Genomic DNA, 20,287 nt, shown 5'->3' on the forward strand with positions numbered 1-20,287 from the left:
AATGATGGGGAAACGTCGGGCTAGAAATTACAAAATATTTTTGAAACTTGAAAGGGTCAAGGAATCTGGGATTTAGAAAGTTGGACAAATTTTCTATTACCGGCGAGGTAATAACTTAGAGCAAACTAATGAAATTGTCCTGATCCAGATAGGTTTAAGGTTGCAATCATTTCACGAAATTTTACTATGCAGGTTTCTATTCGAAAGCCGCGAACTTTCTAATTTTCGATTCAACTAGATTTCCTTTTATCAGTCGAAGAAACAAAAGAGTATAGTCAGAGATTCGACGAGTAGCTACGGATGTTAACATTCCCGTTTTTTCATTAATATCGATTCGTTTCGCTTATTATTTATTTTCCCCGTTATTTATTCCGAATGTTACTAACGACCATTCGAAATGTTTCGCAGGATGCATTGGGACGAGTTTTTCCCATTCAATGTTTAAGTTTCTCTTCGTTCCTGTCCTATCTGACTCCTTTTGTTTTCGAAGGAAAGTGCATTCGCTTAGTTGTTGTACATATTGTAAATTACAGCGATTCGTGTACTCGACAGCTAGTAATTAACCATAGTGTTAGGGCTTAGGGTTAACGAAAAGAGGAAGGAGATTGGTTTCTCGTTCGGAACGCTATATAGTTTTTCTATTTGGAAAAGGATGGTAGTTAGCTTGTTTAATTATTCATAAGGATAAATAAAATCTAGTCAAATTGAAGTTTTACGAAGAATTTACGAGGTTCGACAAAATTTCTCTGACGTGTCAAAAAAAGGAAGTTACACGTTGCTTGCTGAAGCGTCAAGCGCTTGAAACTGAACTCTACGCTCAAACTAAAGTATACGATAACAGGGAAACTAATTAAATAAGGCGAGTTGAAACTGCTCTCTTTTTAAGAATTACAATTTCTCTTTAACCTTATGATATGCCGATAATTTTGCAAAATTCTGATCAGCTGATTTTGGCAGGTTCGTCAGTGTAAACGCGTCGATGGCTTGCTGGGAAATTTGAAAGTTTCTCTTGAAATACTGCGAGCAGCGAAACTTAATGTAAAAAAGCAGCTGGCATCGAATGAAGTACAGTGGAACCTGCAGTACTCGAATTGGCGGAGAGAATTTTTTATAATATCAAATATTATATTATCACACGAATGAATAATCCAATCTTCTCGATGAAATTCGAAAAATTCTACTCAAAAAATGATACCGCTAATTGTTCGATTATTTTTCAATTGAAATCATTGAAGCATTTGTCGTTGCCTCCTATAGCGATCAATCAAGCAAATGACGAATTCCATCAGGAAAGATGTTGTCTTTAGACGCGTTATATCGTCCAATTATATTCTGTTTATGCCTCAAATCGTCTAATTAAGAGATCTTTCTCTAATGTGAACAATCTTGCCAAATAAGAAGGCTTTTGTCGTCGTCAGTTTCACTGTAATCTTCCTTTTCTCAACACGAGGACTTGAAACGTTGATGATATGATTTATCCAAACTCCAAAACATCTTCATACGCTACATATTAGCGTCTCTTTGTTGCTGATTTATTAGCATTTCTATACAACAGAGCATAGATATTTATTTTTCAAGTCCATTGAAGTTTTCCTACTTCTCAAAACATGCAGGTTTTTGCTTTTCATTATATCAATTATATTATACTAATTGTACATCCCTTAACGTTGCAAACGTTCGTGATTTTTGCAACATTTCCATACCTTTTTCTTACTTCTCTCAGCAGCTTTGTTTCCTCTTGAACACTCAGTACTAAACGTTTGCCCTCTGACTTCATTTTTTGTTATTATTTATTTTATTATTTAAACACGTTATATATATAACAATTTCATATCACTTTCCTGTATACTTATATATATTGTTCCAGTATACTCTACTTTCAAAAGTATTGTTCCATGGACAATACTTCTGTTCTTCACTATTATACATCCTGTCTACAATTTCATATCATTTTCTTGTATACTTATATATATACATTCAAAAGTATTGTTCCATGTATTGTTCCAATATACTTTACTTTCAAAAGTATTGTTCATGGAACAATACTTCTGTCCTTCACTATTATACATCCTGTCTACAATTTCATATCACTTTCCTGTATACTTATATATATACTTTCAAAAGTATTGTTCATGGAACAATACTTCTGTCCTTCACTATTATACATCCTGTCTACAATTTCATATCACTTTTCTGTATACTTATATATATATATATACTTTCAAAAGTATTGTTCCATGTATTTTTCCAGTATATTCTACTTTCAAAAGTATTGTTCCATGAACAATACTTCTGTCCTTCACTATTATACATCCTGTCTACAATTTCATATCACTTTCCTCTATACTTATATATATATATATATATATATATATACTTTCAAAAGTATTGTTCCATGTATTGTTCCAGTATACTTTACTTTCAAAAGTATTGTTCATGGAATAATACTTCTGTCCTTCACTATTATACATCCTGTCTACAATTTCATATCACTTTCCTCTATACTTATATATATATATATACTTATATATACGTATTATATATACGTATATATTATATATATATATATACTTTCAAAAGTATTGTTCCATGTATTGTTCCAGTATATTCTACTTTAAAAAGTATTGTTCATGGAACAATACTTCTGTCCTTCACTATTATACATCCTGTCTACAATTTTATATCACTTTCCTGTATGCTTATATATATAAGTTCATGGAACAATACTTTTAAAAGTAGAGCATTCGAGTAACTTTTGATTTCTTTTTTTCATTTATATCATCCTCGAGTCTTTACAATCTGTTTGCACGTGAACATTCGACAAATTGGACTGACGATGTCGTTGGTGACTGAACACGTAGCGGGCAAATTATTGGACTGATATTTGCATAATTCTTGCATTTGGATGAAAATATTTGCGTGGATGTTAGGGTGCTGCAGGTTCTACCGTGTGTACGATAAGAAGCAACTGATTAAACGACGATAGTCGAGTGTGCTTGCTCTTTAACCCTTTGCACTCGGAATTTCATTTCAATTTGGTTACCAGCAGCTGCCAACGCTTTCAAGTGTTTTATTTGAAATTTACTTTAACTAAAAACTAAGACAATTTAAATAGATAAAGGAAGGAAGAAATTCACTTAAAAATTAGAAAATACAACAATAATGTGAATGAAACTGATATTTAAGTGTACGATATATCTTGAAACAATTTCCAGGATGCAATCCTCCTTTTCTTTTGCACGTTTCACAAAAAAGGGGTGGCACTGAAAGAATGTCGACTGAGACTCGACAACGGAGCTCCTGACATAAAAACTCTTGTCCAGTCACACTGGACACAGGAGTGCAAAGGGTTGAGAATACAAATTTGTACATAGCGTTTTCGGGTAGTTTCACCTGGCAATTCCGGGAACAGTCTGATGAGCTCCCGGACTGGTTAGTTGATCGATGCAAATGCTGATGGTTTGCTGGAAAATTTGGAAAATTTGAAAGACCAAATAGCCAAGCTTATTGTAAAAAGGCAGCAGGCTTATGGTAGATTCGTTGAATGTATAACGCACGTTTATTATTATTTCCTTTTTTTGACACAAAGTGTAGAACCGAGGGGAAAGAGAAACTTAAGGTGGAACTAGGTGATATACTAAACGAACAGATAAATTTCGCAATACGAGAATGAGAATTACTGTATGAAGAATTTCGTAGGTAAGAGAAGTATAGTTCACTGAAATTGCGACCGTACAACTTACTAATTACGAATATTACGTATTAAAAATTAATCTTATATCTCTTCGTTCTTTCCTATCTCTTCTTCTTCTTCTTCTTCTTCTTCTTTAAAATATGTACGTCTATCACTCTTGTATCTAACGTAAGGAATTTTCTACTCGATAGCGTACTCAAACGACCAGTATTTCACTATATTTTTTAATAGTGATTTTTATAACTGTAAAGGTGAGGTAGTCGATAGTGCAATCTTTCGAGCGTAAGTGTAGTTAGTGCATCAGTATTAAAGTGGAAGCATAGGGATATATGCAACTTTCGTGCAATTTTCTATAATTATGTGTTTTCTTCTTCTCTTTAATTTTTACGTGGAATTATCGATAATGTGATTCTTAGAGCTTCTTTTAATTAAACGCGTACGCGAATTGTACGAAAACAATTAACAGATCGAATAATGCTGTGAGTCCTGCGTTTGTTAAACGTTCGATTGGAAATGTGATTTCTTCTTTTCTTTTTTTTTTCTTTTCGTGTCTTAGCCTTAATTACTCCTCTCGTTCTAATTAGTTTTTATATTTAGCGAAGTTAGGATGATAAACGATCGAATTACGAAAATATAGATTGCATTTGCCGATTAGGTTCGCGATTTCCTAATGACAGACAGGATACCAACGTAGAGCATCGAAAATGACTATTGTTAATTGCTATTATTCAAAAATAGGTTACTTTCTGCGAAAAGAGTCTTCAATTAAATTAATCCGGAAAATTCGTAATTTAAGTCACGATTTATATTTATATTTGTTAATTATTAATTATGTCGAATGGGTGGCGGAGTAATTTTGCGAAATTTCTTTTCGTGAAAGATTTGTAATTATATCTCGAATTCGAATTTCAAATTCAGGTCTTTCAATTATGGGAGGCATCTCCCTCCCTCCCTCTCTCTCTCTTTCTCTCTCTTTCTTGATTATACAATCGATTTCAATTACAGATACAATCTACCGGGATATTTTCATCTTAATGAAATTTCTAATTTCATTCTTTATCATCGTAAATCGTACTTATAGTTTGGTACGATTCGAAGGAATATCATAATTAGCTTTAAATTAGTCGTGTAAATATTTCTCTTGAATTATCCACGTTGCTATGGTTTTCGTTTATTCAAATATATATTTCATTTGAATATAACTTCTAAAAAGAAAAAAAAACGAGTTGATATGAACCATTTTACTATGAGATAAAGCACTATTAAATAAGATACCTATCTATTGATATTTATCTAAAGGTAAAAGTAAAAATTATCTGGCTAATTGCCGAGCTGTATATTATTGCTTTCTGCGTTGGATAAGAGCCCGGTTGCTAATTTCAGTGAAAGCTAAGTCGCCGAACGAGAATCCAAAGTAATACAAATCACATAATGCAACGTTTTTTGCAAATCTACTCGGGTCAAATCCTTTTCACTTTCTTTCCACAAAAAGTGAGACAAGTTTCGTGTGAAAGCGAAAAAATCCTAATTGCAGACATTCTCACGAGAAACACCCTGACAAATATTATCGGAAGTTGCTTTTGCAGAAAGTGCACATTGTTGCACCGTAAACATTCCCACGGTGGGCAAATGTAAATTTAGCATCTCCACCGGCAACCCTCTCGGACAATTGAACGAAGTTGCGCTTCTTTGCAAAACGTTAAATCTCCTTGCAACCTTTTTAGCGATTTTTAATGCGAACATTGTTGCAATAAATAGAGGTTATTGTCGAGAGTTCTTTTTGGAACAGGGCACATGGTACGTGGAGATTTTTGGATATCGAAAGGAGAAGCAATTGGGGCTACTAATTTTTACTAAAGTCACGCGATGAATAGAACGAGAAGCTAGGGGGAAAAAATTGGAATTTTTGAAAAAGGAAGATGTATGTTTCTCCCGAAAATAGAGGTTGCTACTGATAAAGAAATCAATGATACTATTATTACTATTGATAATATTGTTTATTCTTAATAATCAAGAAATTAACGAAGACCACTATGTTGAAATGTTTGTCAGGTTTCTGCAAAAATGTACGACTTTAGCGGGAGAACTAGGGGGAAGTGTCTTGCAGGAAGATTAAGAACATTTAGATTTTAGAACGTTCGCAAAGAAACTGAGGAAAGTTAGGATTGCAATTTTTCTGCAACTACGTATTCAGGGTGGGGGGAGGGGGAACGCTGAATATTAAATTTTAAGCCTTTGACAATTTTGCAGCAGTCGTTGCAAACATTGTAGTCCCAGATTTTTGCAAAAAATTACAAACATTAGATGCAAAAGTTTTTACCGAAATGTCATAAAAATTAGATTGTAGAATTTTTACGAGAAACACGAATAATAAACGGGTTTATAGATTTTTTGCAAAATGAAAATGAGGGAAAATTCTTGTTCAATAACCACGGGGATTATCACGTTCAATTTCTGTGGAGATTCAGATGGGAAATTATCGGGCGCAAAAATGATTTTAACGTCAATGTGACATTCCGGATAGAAATATTTTTCGAAAATGCGAAATTCACCTTCTTGTTTGCAAGAAATCTATGAAACGAATTCGTTCGAATAATTAAAGAAATTAAAGAATTCCGTAAATTACGCGCTCGTACTTGTATTGAGGTTATTTCTAAAATTTCTACAAGGAGTGAACAATATGAAGTGAAGAGAAATGAAGGAATTGGAATTGAAATTTTTTATGTATTTTCTCATTCAGAACAAAACATTGCATGTACATAGAGGAAAAATACACTCCGGGTGGATTTTCTTCGGATTTTCTCGCTTCTGATGTAGAAATTTTTCACGCTTTAATCTAAGAAAATTTATTTATTAGGATCTATTATTATAAACTGTCCCGAGTGACATAGCGTAGGTATATAAAAATAAGAATGATTCATAACTATTCACATGAACGACTGAATAATCGATTCCTTTCCTTTCTTCGCTATACTAATGTGAATGACAAATGAAAATACAATTTTGTACTTAGGAGTCTGTCTAGACAGATAATTGCGGTGTATCTGCCGAAATCAACTATTCCTTGTATGTACCGTTAATTTTAATTTCAAAAAAGAAACATGTATGTGCTTGTAAACGAATAATTTTTTATCTAAACGTGTAGTTTGCATTGAATTCATCGTAGCTGCTTATCAAGTGCGTTACGCAGGATGAGTCAGAACGTGTGCGAAGCGCGGCAGAAGCTGATTTAGCACGCTAAAATAAGAAGAAAAGTTTATGTAAAAATATGCTCGATATGATTTTGTTCTGGAGTAACAGTAGTTTCTACTAGCAATCTTTCAATGAGTGTTTTAAAGCGGCTACTTTTAAATTACGTAGAATACCTTTTCCTTTTTCCTCTTTCAAACGATTTCCCTCCTTTTCCGCATTTTCCACTTGCAATTAGCCCGTGGCTGCCTCCTTTTCCATCCCACTGAGGATATTCCGTTTTAGCCACTGTTCTATGTATTTTTATCCACGTTTTCTTCTTACTTTTTCGTAAAGAATCTGCTCATGCTCGCGTGCTATTGGACCTTTGTACAGCAAAGTTGTATAACGCGTTAAAAAAAGACGCGTTACACAACACTTCTGTGTAACACGTTATACAATTATGTTACATATGCAGCAAGTTATATGTTATACAGCGAGCGCCGGTAGACTTTGTAAGATCAAAGGAGATCACATTGCATACTGAGGCATACTGAGAACGTTGGCCACATACATATGTATGTAGCTGTTGACAGGGTGTATTAGTGCAGCAGCGACTGCTACGGCACGCTAAAATAAGAAGAAAAGTCCGCGTAAACGTATATACCAGGTGATATGACCTCGTTTTCGAGTGACAGCTTCTTTTATATTGTAATGGTCGCTTACCCATGTTCAGACAAATTGCTCCAAGTCATCAGAGGTACAGCTCACATAGAAGCATGAGCGCATCGCGTCATATTTCGTCGAAATTGTCCCAACTGTTTACGCAGATTTGTCGGCAACTTTGGTCGTCACACTGACGAAGAATTTCGGCACTGTCGATTCAAGTTTTATAAACAAAAGATTGTTAACGTCTCGGAACTAATAATCGAATGGATTCAGGTCCGGAAAGCGAGCTGGTCGGGAAATAAGACCAGCACGACCGTTCGCCAGGAAATTGTCGATCTAAGCAATGCCTAGCGTTGCAAATTAAATTGCAGTTCGAAATTCCTTCTTATTTTGGTGTACTGTATCCTTTGGTCTACTACGACCTTTGTCGTAGTTGTCACATGACTCATCACTCACTGACATGTCAACTGACTTACACTCTATGTTACTTTGTGTGCCGACATTTAAGAACTTCTTCAGGTTTATTCTGAAACTCACTGTTTTAGGTTATGTTTTATACTTGCTATGCTGAAAGCAGTGTCTCTGATTGGCCGATCATTAGAAGCCTGTTCTCATTGGTCCAGTCGGGACCGGATGACGAGAAGACGGTTCTCATTGGCCGGTCAGAGGCACCGATTGGTCCATAAAGAATGTGCATATAACCTGAGATACTAGGTTTCAGAATATCCAGTGAACGAAATGTAAACAGTATATAAAATCATAATTCTAAGAGATCAACTACGATGAATTCAGAAAACCGCTGTGGATGTCCTAAATCAGTTAATTTGCTTGAAACTTTGTAATTTATTTTAAAGTATGACATTGTAGCTTTCATCGTAGTATTATTTTATTACTTTCTGTCTAACTTCGTAAACGGATACGTGATAAATAGGAGATAAGTATTAGCTTATTAAAGTACTAATAAGTGCATTTTTCATTGCATTTCTAGTGTTGTCTCTTTGAGAGTTGATCATTGCCCATTTACTTGTAGCACAAACACTCTGAATCTTTACGATTTGTCTCGATCGTAACAGAACGGTGGATATTCGAAGAATGTGTCGTACAATATTTTACTAAGTAATTGCCGAATAATTGAAGAATTAAGACGAGCAATTATCTGTACAGATTGAACTACGAGATAAGAACAGAGAGCAACAACTGTATGGATCTTTTGCAGTTCGATGTAACGTTTTGTTTATCGCTGCGAGACGCAGAAGCTGCGTGTATTTTTCTACGTTATTTTGCACACGTAATTTATAGAAAACATTATGTTCGAAAACTGCGAAGTGTCGACGAGTAAAACGTTTTGTATTCCACATAATTGTAAACAATAAATAATTAAGCTTCTGTGAGTTTGCCAGAATAGAAATGGAAACGTATTAAACGTCAATCCTTCTTTGTATACGAATTAATTATTTATTGTTGAAGGTAACTGATGTGAATTAAGTTTAAACGAATTTAACTGCAAATTGTTTAAAAAATCGATCGACAAAGTTCCTTTCTCGATTCTCCATGAAATCGCTTAGCTAACTAATTGATCGTTTCTTTGGTTAATTGATTAACCGAGGAAAATGACTACCGCGATACTTAACAAAGTGTTTGATTAAATGATTGTCCGATCGAACGTCGGTTATTCGGAACAAGTTTCACATGTCCGCGAATTTTCTGTATAAAATTCTGTTAAACGCGCTCTAATGCGTTATTTTCAGTTCCTATCTTATTTAATTCTTCGATCTTATTCTTTAAGTTGACAATCGCGAACGTAAACGACCGTTTTTTTTTTTTTAATTCGACTTTACCACGATTTTTATATGCTTACATTTATTTCTGAAAGCCAGACGAGTGTAGATATTTTTAGTTAACGATTCATTATATCACTAATCTACCAATAACTAATCCGTAAGTCCTTTTTTCTAATAAAATATGTGAATACTTGTTGGATGATTCTTTCTTACACGATCAATATTTTCCTAATTGAGGTTAGGTGCATTTCAAATCTCACGACGCTACACATTCGAAATGTTAGGAAAACGTTTCAAGTCATATTTCATGGAATGAAAGTGACGTTTAAGAAGCAATATAGCCAAAAGTTTTTCTTTTGGCACTTTAATCAAGATCGATATCATCTAAGAATACTGTTCGATCCTCCATGGACAAATCTAGCTTTTGTAATAGAATGTTTCCTCATGTACTTTCATTGCTATCGTCGCATAATTCTATTCTTGTGCTTGCAATTGTGTCCTGCACAATTATGCAAAACAATTGGGGAGACACGGGAACGCTAGGAAAAAATTGCCCCAAAATTTATTTCTTGATATTTTGATCTTATTAATCGTTAATTTAAGTAATACTTAAAATAACTAAAAGATCTTATTAATTGATCTGTAAAAAATATACACACACACTATCAATATCTGTTTATGGAAATATCATGAAATAAACTTTCGAAACTTGACATGGAAAGTGCGAAGAAAAAAGAAAAAATAGAGACAGTGACAGTGTCTTGTAAGAGACAACCTGTTGTTCCAAAGGATTCCTTCTTTTCCCAAGGAAATAAATGTGCAACATTTTTCGTTTTATAATATTATTTTATTGAATGATTTTGTTCCCATAGAACAAATTACGTGTAATTCGATAAAATAATATAAAACAAAGAATGTTGCGCATCTAATATTTCTTTATTAAACGAAAGAAGCTTTTGGAACAACCTAATATTTGGGTGTGTTCATTGTTGGTAGACCAAATAATAGGCTCTCCATTTCTTTTAAATGAAATACTAATCCTTCCGCGAAAACACAGTTTGGAAGGATTCTATTAGTTGAGAATATTCTCGAGATAAACCCAGGTCTTTGTGCAATGTGGTTTTGAGAACATCAAAGGCTGCAGCTGCTTTACCATAGCAGCTATTTCTTTTGTACAATTGCTTCCACTTTGTCGCTCTGTCTTTCTTTTGTACGTATATTAATATTGCAGAAGTACAGAAATGTTCTGTAAAAAATTATCTCGATGTCTTAATTTGCTTACAAACAACGTTCATAGCTTAAATAGCTTAAGCAATTTCCCACTTGATAATATTTCAGTCATCCGATCGAGAACAGTCACTTACCTATTGATGTTCAAACGATGGTACAAGATAAGATCAGGATCGTTAGAAACAGAAAAATGGTCGGTGAACGCACGAGGGCGCCATCGACTCACTGTAATTATCGGTGTCGTGCAAAAGTCAGTCTGCTTTCAGCATTTCAGGAAGCACAGCGATGCAAAATAAACGACAATCCCACCTTGCCCCATATTCTTCTTTCTTTTTCTTATTGTATCGACGTTCTTCGCAGAGTGGCAATTTGTAAACAATTTTTAAAGAATTATCGTTAGTGCAGAGTTAATTCGAAACAATATTTCAAATTAATATAGTTCGAACGAAATATATGGAACACATGGAGGATTCAACTGTAGAGACACCTAACAATTTCGATGAATATCGAAGAAATTTTGCGTGTCGATAAAATCGTTTTGCATGCGTCTGAATGTAAAACTTAAAATGAGGTTAAATCAGAAAAATTATTCTAACTACCATAGTCGATCCATTCTCAACACGAGTGAGAAGGTACATTAAAAAAATAGGAAAAAAAGAAAAGGAAATATATTTTATTTCTTTGCGTAAGAATATTTGTTATAAAATTTGTCGCATCCATAAAGCATCATCCAACAACTAGTTACAAGAACGGATAGTCTGTCAGCAAATTTACCGATTAATCGTCTACGTAACGATGTTAAGTACTTGTACTTTCGTTTCAAACTTTGACAAGATCAAGCTCCTTTTCTCGAATGTAAACGTAAAAACAAGACTTAGAGAAACAGCTTTCTGACTGATGGACAGCTGGTTTCGAAGGATTAACGATAGATATTTAATATAGGTAATCACCGGGCTCGGCATATCGACACAGACACACGTGCAAGTACGTAAATGTGTTTACAGTTTCTGATGATTTGGAACCGGTGCGTCTGTATCGATATTCCGATCCACGTTAACTGTATGCGACCTTTTAATTGTCAGCGCGAAGATATCAATGAATAAAGATATTCGAATTTGTACGTCAGCTTCGATATAGTTATTTCACGTTTCACATTTCGATTATTTAGCCGGTTAGAAGCTCGTCCAAAGCTCGAGCAACGATTCGTGTTTGTTATTTACGCGCCGACGGAAGCGCGTTGATCTCAATTTTCTTAAGTCTGCTGCTTCGCATCTTCTTGCGGAAACGCGAATTTCCGCCCAGTCATTCAGCCAGATTTATTGATCGGGCTAGAAATTTCAGCCGCGTTGTGGCTCGTTGTTGACGTTTCAATTTTCAGTCGGATGTTGTCCACGCGATGATTAACGCTTCACCGACCGGCAGCCGATTAATCGGTTTTCAGTCGCCGGCGCTTACCGACCGATAACCTGTTAATCGGCTTCTTGTCGCCGACGCTTACCGACCGACAGCCTATTAATCGGCTTCTTGTCGCCGACAATCCTTTTCATTATCTGAGCGGTAATTTGTTATTCAGTACCAAGGTACCTCGCACAGAACAAAATTTTAGTAAAATCGACAAAGCCTGCGTGTTCACGATTTTGCAAACATAACGTTCCGTTTCGATTTCATTTTAATTTTAAGTTCCTCAGCGTAAAGTGTTCAGCATGAAGATCTCCCTCATCGAAGATTATTTAAACACGAGACGAACATTCGTTAGAAACAAACGGATCTCCATCAGCTTTATTCCAATAAATATCATCCTTCGGAAGCTGTAGACGCGAGATATCGTTGGAAATACGGATATACGTGTTTTATGGAGAAACCTGTAATTTTGTGCAATCGATTGAACACGAAACATCACAGGACTTGCTGTTACAAGCGAAGCCTACTTCTTGAACGATAATTACAGGCAAACGTTCTTCCCCAACTTTCTCTTTCTCTCCTCCTCGTCGCTCTTTAATTAAGATAGAAGATGGACCCCCTTCTGATTGGTCTTCTGAATTTCACCCCTTTTTCCCAATTAAACAGCTCTCCCCCCTTTTTTGTTTTAAATGTATTTGCGGCCAGTTTGTCATTTCAAATCCGAGAGTCTGGAGAAGTGCATTGGCGGACCAGTTACACGGACTGACGCAATGAAATTTCGCGTCAATTGGTCTTAACGGAAGTTTAAAAAGTGCCAGCGAAAGGAGCTGCACCGAGACACTGAAATGGCTGAGAACTGCACAGTTTGTGGTACGAGAGCGAGCTCGCCGAACATTCGCATAGAATCTGTTTATCGTACAGAATGCTATCGAAAGTACGTAGAAATGTGTGCAACGTTTTCAGATTTCAAACTCTCGTGTGACCGTCAGATGACTTTGGTCCACGAGTGTCACATCCGTACAATTTGCAAGTGCGTTTTACGGGTCTTGCAATTCGATTGGCTGATCGAATTGAACGACTTCCGGTTAGATTTTGTGACAGTTAGAACTCGCGAGTTGATTGACCAGTTCGGTCAGCCAATTGGAACATCGCCCGGTAAAAGTGGAAACAACGGGGCCAGGGACCCTCAGTTTTAGGTCTGCGCTGAAGGAGCAGACTGCGATGTCCAGGAAACGTTTGCACGAAGTGCAAGTGCAACAGTTAGGCGATTGTTAAAAAAGAGAACAATATTATGGCTGCTTTATTATTTATTCAGTTAGTATGACTGTTCTACGTTTATTTAGTAACAAATATTCGAAAGAAAATGATAGGTATGTCTGAACGATGGAGCTGCCAGGTTATCTAAGAAAAGAAAGAGGAGGCCGAGAGTTAACAGAACAAGCAGACTGTAGAATTTTGGAAAAATTGGGAAAATAGATACTGAGGATAGGAGGAAGGCAGAAGATGTGATCTGTGCGTGGATAGATTGGGAGGATCCTGTTGTACTCTCAACGACTGCAGTCGTTGCAGAGGGAAACGAAACATTTGCCTACCAAGCACGTGGTCAGGCAAGCAGGAGATCAGCAGTTGAGCTGAGGAGCCGATTTACACGTGTCATTGTTGACGCAGATCTTCGTCTGACAGTAAAAGTCACGATAGTTGCTGTTGTGACAGCGTAGGACGAAGCAAGCTCAACGTCATGACAAAGGGAGTCTAATATTCACGACGAAGGTCGTATCATTTAGTGTCATGAGTGTGAAAATCACATCATCAAATTTAGGTCGTATCTACACGTGATTCTAAGTCGAGACACTGGAGTCACGAGGCTGAAAGTTAGAACAGTACATTGTGTTGTTGCCTGTCTGCCTCATAGAGAGGAGCTTCGTGACTTTGTACCATGTGCAAACGTACTGTCACATTGAACTGTCACGTGAAAATGTACCTTTGGGTCCAGTTTCCACCTTTTGGGTTTACGACACGGTATCTCTGAAGCTTGCGAATGCGCTTCTGTTCCAATCACGTGAGTTTGTTTACCTCTGCTAACTCGATTCGTTGGATGGTGTTCAGAGCACGTGACAAGGGACTGCAGCGAAAGAGGTGTCAGGCTGGAAGACGTAGTAAGCGAAAGTTGGGGTAGGAGGATTGTAGAATGGCTCGAGAGGCTGCAGGAGAAAGAGAAATAAGAAGATAGGCTAGTAAAAAGTAGATGAAGGAGAGTTTTGAGCAAACAGGCAAAGGTATAATAAAAGGGCAATTAGTCTTGGAGTAGGTCGGAGTCAGTATGAATGGGACAAAGAGAATGAATGAATCAAAGTGCTTGGGTGAGATAGCTTTGTAAATATAGGCACAGTAGAACCTCAGTTATCTGAACTAATTGGGGGAACAAAGATGTCCGGATAAAGGAATTTTTAGATGATAGGGTAGTTAATTCCCTCACGTTCAAAAAGAAGTTCATCTTTGTTCTAGGTACCTGAGACAAGGACGTACATGTTAATAATAGTAATACAAATAACAAAATTAGATGGGAATTTCATCTTTGAAGATTCATCTTTGTTCTGTGTATTTCAAAAAAGGACATGAATATTAATAATAGCAATACAAATAATGAAATTAAATAAAAAGGTGTTCATCTTAGCAAGTGCATCTTTGTTTTGTATGTTTCAAGAAAGGACATGAATATTAATAACAGCAATACAAATAATGAAATTAAATAGAAAGGTGTTCATCTTAGCAAGTACATCTTTGTTTTATATGTTTCAAGAAAGGACATGAATATTAATAACAGCAATACAAATAATGAAATTAAATAGAAAGGTGTTCATCTTAGCAAGTACATCTTTGTTTTATATGTTTTAAGAAAGAACATGAATATTAATAATAGTAATACAAATAATGAAATTAAATAGAAAGGTGTTTATCTTAGCAAGTTTATCTTTGTTTTGTATGTTTCAAGAAAGAACATGAATATTGATAACAGCAATACAAATAATAAGACTAGTTTATCTTAGCAAGTTTATCTTGGTTTTGTATGTTATAAGAAAGAACATGAATATTGATAACAGCAATACAAATAATAAGATTAGTTTATCTTAGCAAGTTTATCTTGGTTTTATATGTTTCAAGAAAGAACATGAATATTGATAACAGCAATACAAATAATAAGATTAAATAGAAGGATGCTCATCTTAGCAAGTACATCTTTGTTTTGTATGTTTTAAGAAAGAACATGAATATTGATAACAGCAATACAAGTAATAAGATTAAATAGAAGGATGCTCATCTTAGCAAGTACATCTTTGTCTTATATATTTCAAGGAAGAACATGGATTATAATAATGATAATACAAGTAATGAAATTAAGTAGAAAGGTGTTCATTTTAGCAAATACATCTTTGTTTTATATATTTCAAGAAGGAATATAAATATTAATAATAGCAATACAAATAATGAAATTAAATAGAAAGGTGTTTATCTTAGCAAGTTTATCTTGGTTTTGTATGTTTCAAGAAAAAACATGAGTTATAATAATGACAATACAAGTAATAAAATTAAATAGAAGGATGTTCATCTTAGCAAGTACAATTTTGCTTTATGTATTTCAAGAAAGAATATAAATATTAATAACAGCAATACAAATAATGAAATTGAATGTGATCCCATTAAAGGTTTATGGATGCCAAGTAGTTTTAGCTGTTAAATCAGGCAACTTTTTCTCCGGATTTATTCGGTGGAGTTACATTCCTTTTGTACTTTCTACCACCTTAGCTCTATTTTTAAGGCGTCAAATACTTCAAAACGTTGAAGAATATCATCATTACCACTATATTCGTGTTTCAATTCATTATTCGCACACCAACACATATAACATTGATATCATGGCGAATTGAAGATGATTCGACAGATTGAATCCATTCTGCCACGTCAACGTTGCTATCAGCGAATCTTATCTGGTATTGTATTCAATGCAAAAAGATTATCTTCCACTTGTTCAATTATCTTCCACTTTTTCCTATATGGTATCTTCAATGTAGTTCACTAATTTTGTCCATGCTCTTCTGGGTGTCGAACATTTTTTATATAAATTTTTTATATACAATTTTTTATATAAATTGTATAATCTTTTGGCTAGTAATATTAGTAATAGTTAACAGAATTTTTTGTAGGTGATTGAACTTTTTACATTTGAAATCTGTTCGAATAATGGCGAGTCCGGATAATCGAGGTTCTATTGTATTTGCAAACAAAGTCTACTTCTTGGCTGTGAGGCTGAGTGAAACATATTATAATAGCGAATGTATTATTATTATTATTTATTTTATTCAAACTCATTGATTATCATGATCATAAGCGACTATTTCTAAGTTTGGTGGTTTGTTAAATTCTGCTCGATACTTTGATGTCTTTAAAAACGTTGATAATCTTTCGTTAGAACGAGATCGGTGTGAAGATATAATTAAGATTATTGTCGACGTTATGTTTTCTCCTTTTTCTCTGTGTAAGATACTCCATAATTAGGTAAGTGATCGATAGTCTCGCGTTGCAGATGTTACATTTAATAGGAAGATTATTTTCCAATATGTACATATATTTCAATCGTTTCTTCTCGAAATCTTCATTTGTCTTTAAATCGTAGGAGCCAGGGATCTATGTGAGAATATCATTAAGATTATTGTCGACGTTATGTTTTATCTTCCTTTCGTTACATATAGAACATTCTATGATTATGAAGGTGATTAATAAAATTCATAGAATTAATAGGATTAATAGAGTTAATAGGATTCATAGAATTAATAGAATTCACAGAATTAATAGTATTCATAGAATTCATAGAATTAATAGGATTAATAGAATTAATAGGATTAATAGAATTAACAGTATCCATAGAATTAATAGAAATCATATAATTAATAGAATTAATAGAATTCATAGAATTAATAGGATTAATAAAATTAATAGAATTAATAGAATTCATAGAATTAATAGGATTCATAGAATTAATAGAATTAATAGTATTCATAGAATTAATGGAATTCATAGGATTAATAGTATTCACAGAATTAATGGAATTCATAGAATTAATAGGATTAATAGCATTAATAGAATTAATAGTATTCATAGAATTAATAGAATTCACAGAATTAATAGGATTAATAGCATTAATAGAATTAATAGTATTCATAGAATTAATAGAATTCACAGAATTAATAGAATTAATAGTATTCATAGAATTCATAGAATTAATAGGATTAATAGAATTAATAGAATTCATAGAATTAATAGGATTAATAAAATTAATAGAATTAATGGAATAAAATACTTCGTTTGTCTTCAAATCATAGAAGCCAGAGATCATGTAAGGATATCATTAAGATTATCGTCGACATTATATTTTATCTTCTCGTCGTTACATATAGAACACTCTATGATTATGTGTGTGGTTAATAGAATTAATAGAATTAGTAGAATAAAATTCTTCATTTGTCTTCAAATCATCGCAGTTACAAATTAATTTATGGAACGAGGATATATTCTAATTTCGCTATAATACATTCGTCTTCTTTGCATATTGCTTTACTATATCTTACACTGTTAAATAATGTCTTGCACATGGGAAGCTGATTTGGATACAAGTTTTGCCGTTAGATCAGCCAATTCATTTCCAAATATATTTTTGCACCAAAAGATCCAAACTATACCCATTCTTTTTACCGAATATTTATAGAATAAAAAATATAGTTTAATCTTCCGTATTCGAAAAATTTGTTTTATATGCTCCTTCTATTTCTTATTATGGAACCTCCTCAATTCAAGTGTTCTGTTTCCCAAACCAGAAGTTTAGAAACGTGTTCTTGGATTTATTTACGCAATAGTCTCCCCCCTCCCTTTCCATTCTTTGTCGATGGAAACTCTTCAAGAAGCAATTTTAACGTCATCAGTGTCACTGTAACAAAGTACGAAGAGTTAACATCGTTTGGTCATAGTCGTGGCTAACTTTTCGGCCAGATGCTCCTATATCTTATATATAGGGTGTCTTGATGTTCCCAACTAGTTGTTCCATCTAGTAATGCACTTACCTCAAGCTTTTAGTATATTCTCGAGCCCTCATTTTCAATTGGATATTTACATTTTCAGCTTGAAACTTTTAATCTAATGTTTCCACTCAATTTCTATTCGTTAGACTATACGTATGGTCTGGGTGTTTGAGACTCATCCTGACGCGCTGCTTGAACGATGTTAGGTTAAGTTACATTTCACACAGTTCATATTATGTGTGATAATTATTCCGATATAATTAATCATTAATTATAAACAATTGAATTATGATTTAATAATACAATTTACCTACGATTTGTACATTGAAATTGCATAAAATTCTTATGGTCAAAATTGTCAAAATCTGCCTATGCAGTCATCGCTCAGCTGCGACTCGACGAATTATCTCGTCTGTAGCTGCAAAACATTTAGTCATCCGCACATTTTGTCTTTTTGTTATACCATACACGTTCGTTAACAAATTCCTGTCTTGTGCATAAATGTGTAGACACTTGGCTGCATCTGCCAAATTTACTGACTTTTGTGCATTCGATGTTAGGCAAGTTGCTTGGTGCATCGAGAAAAGTCCGTGGAAATCTTGGCCACGTTAAGGGAAATCCGTGTTTCGTGTCGTTCGCTGTTTTACAATGAATACGACATTTATAAAATTGCACAACAAACTGTATCTTAGATTACACTGTTCCATCAATGTGTTCCACAGTGATACAACGAGTATGCTCTTGTACGACAAACTGTATTTAGCAAGTGTTTAGTGAAAAGTATCTGACAATTTGAAGATATTCAATCTTTTATAATTAACATATTTATTTATATATATATTAATATTAAATAAAATAAGTAATATGTCTAATCAAAGATATATTTTGATAAAATATTAATATATATTTATTATATACTAGTACTAACTATTTTATAATATATATATATATATATAATAAGCTTTTAAGCTAATAGGAATACTAATATCCTATAAATAAATTTTTATATAAAATATTCTAATTTTTAATAAAAATTAATTATTTATTTTAAATAAATTATATATATTTCCTTTAATATCAACTATATTATTACTTTTTATTTTAATAAATTCATCAAGAATTTATATCCAATGAGTATCTATAGAAATATTAATTAACAGTATGAATATAATCAAATCAAATTTATATAATCAAAATATCTTTATAAAATATATAATCAAAATATATTTGTAATATGTGATCAAATTTATCTCCATATGTGTACATACATGTTTAGTGAAGCTAGTCTGTAGTTGACTAACCTACAAGTATTTCATGTACAGGACGTAGCAAAATATGGGGCACAAAGCGATTGAAAGTTGTCGAATTGGAAACGTAAAAGGACAATTTTAATACGAGGCTCAATGTCCGCGAGAAAAATGAGTTCCTGTTGTATTCGTATAATAAGAATTTAAACGTGGCTGTCATCAAAGAGCAAAATTGAGGTTATAATTTGAGGTTACGTTTGAGACGCGGAAATTATCGATCGATCTGTTTTGTGATTATTTTATATCGTAATTTTATGTGCATAAAATGCCGTATAAATGAGCATAATTCTGTGTTTACGCTATTTCTTTTCCACGAAATAAATATTTGTATTCGTTTGTATTCCGAGTAATTTCTCATGATGCGACTACTGTATTTTGAAAATTAAATGAAAGCATTTTATTTCGCATTTTTCGCTTATTCCTGCAGGTGGAATAACTTGCTGCTGATTATTCGAATTTATGCAGATAGGAATGAGCGAAGCGCGTTTGTATACGTTATGCGTACTCATAAAAATTTCAAACTCCAGTTTCACGGAAATGACGGCTCGTATTAAAAATTCACCTTCTACATTTTCAATTTACCTTTATTTCTTGTACCGCGTTTTTCAATATTTTTAAATATTTATTACGCGGGCTTGGCCATTATTTAAATAAAACATTTGATAAACGATTATTTTGGTGATACATTTAGCGATATTTAGCGATCTAATATTTGAGTAGATGTTATTTCGAAATAGTTATGCGCCAGTTTATTCGAACAAGCAAATAATTTCCCTTAAAAGAACCTTAAAACTTAGTTCATTGTTTAACTATCAAATAAAATTTTTTTATTTTTTCCATACTTCGTATTTGGATAAATGTTTCTTGAAATATTGTCTTAAACAAATTCTCATCTAACATTGTTAACTGCGTCAGAAATGCTGCTTTTGCTGTCTCAAAGGGCACACAAAATTAATAAATAATTAA

At 33.7% G+C, this 20,287-nt stretch overlaps 1 protein-coding gene and 1 long non-coding RNA gene across 11 annotated transcripts in view; one reads left to right on the forward strand and one right to left on the reverse strand.

Moving 5' to 3' along the window:
* Positions 1-20,287, forward strand: part of LOC122577053 (zinc finger and BTB domain-containing protein 12-like) — a 110,093-nt gene that overhangs the window by 17,826 nt on the left and 71,980 nt on the right. The gene's annotated exons all lie outside the window — the stretch shown is intronic.
* LOC122577057 lies at positions 1,777-12,462 on the reverse strand. The gene is made up of 3 exons (XR_006320038.1): positions 7,589-12,462; positions 7,060-7,492; positions 1,777-6,931 (listed from the first exon to the last, which is right to left on the reverse strand). It is a non-coding gene; the product is annotated as an uncharacterized LOC122577057 (long non-coding RNA).

Source organism: Bombus pyrosoma, linkage group LG17, assembly GCF_014825855.1.
Source record: "Bombus pyrosoma isolate SC7728 linkage group LG17, ASM1482585v1, whole genome shotgun sequence".
Taxonomy (NCBI): domain Eukaryota; kingdom Metazoa; phylum Arthropoda; class Insecta; order Hymenoptera; family Apidae; genus Bombus; species Bombus pyrosoma.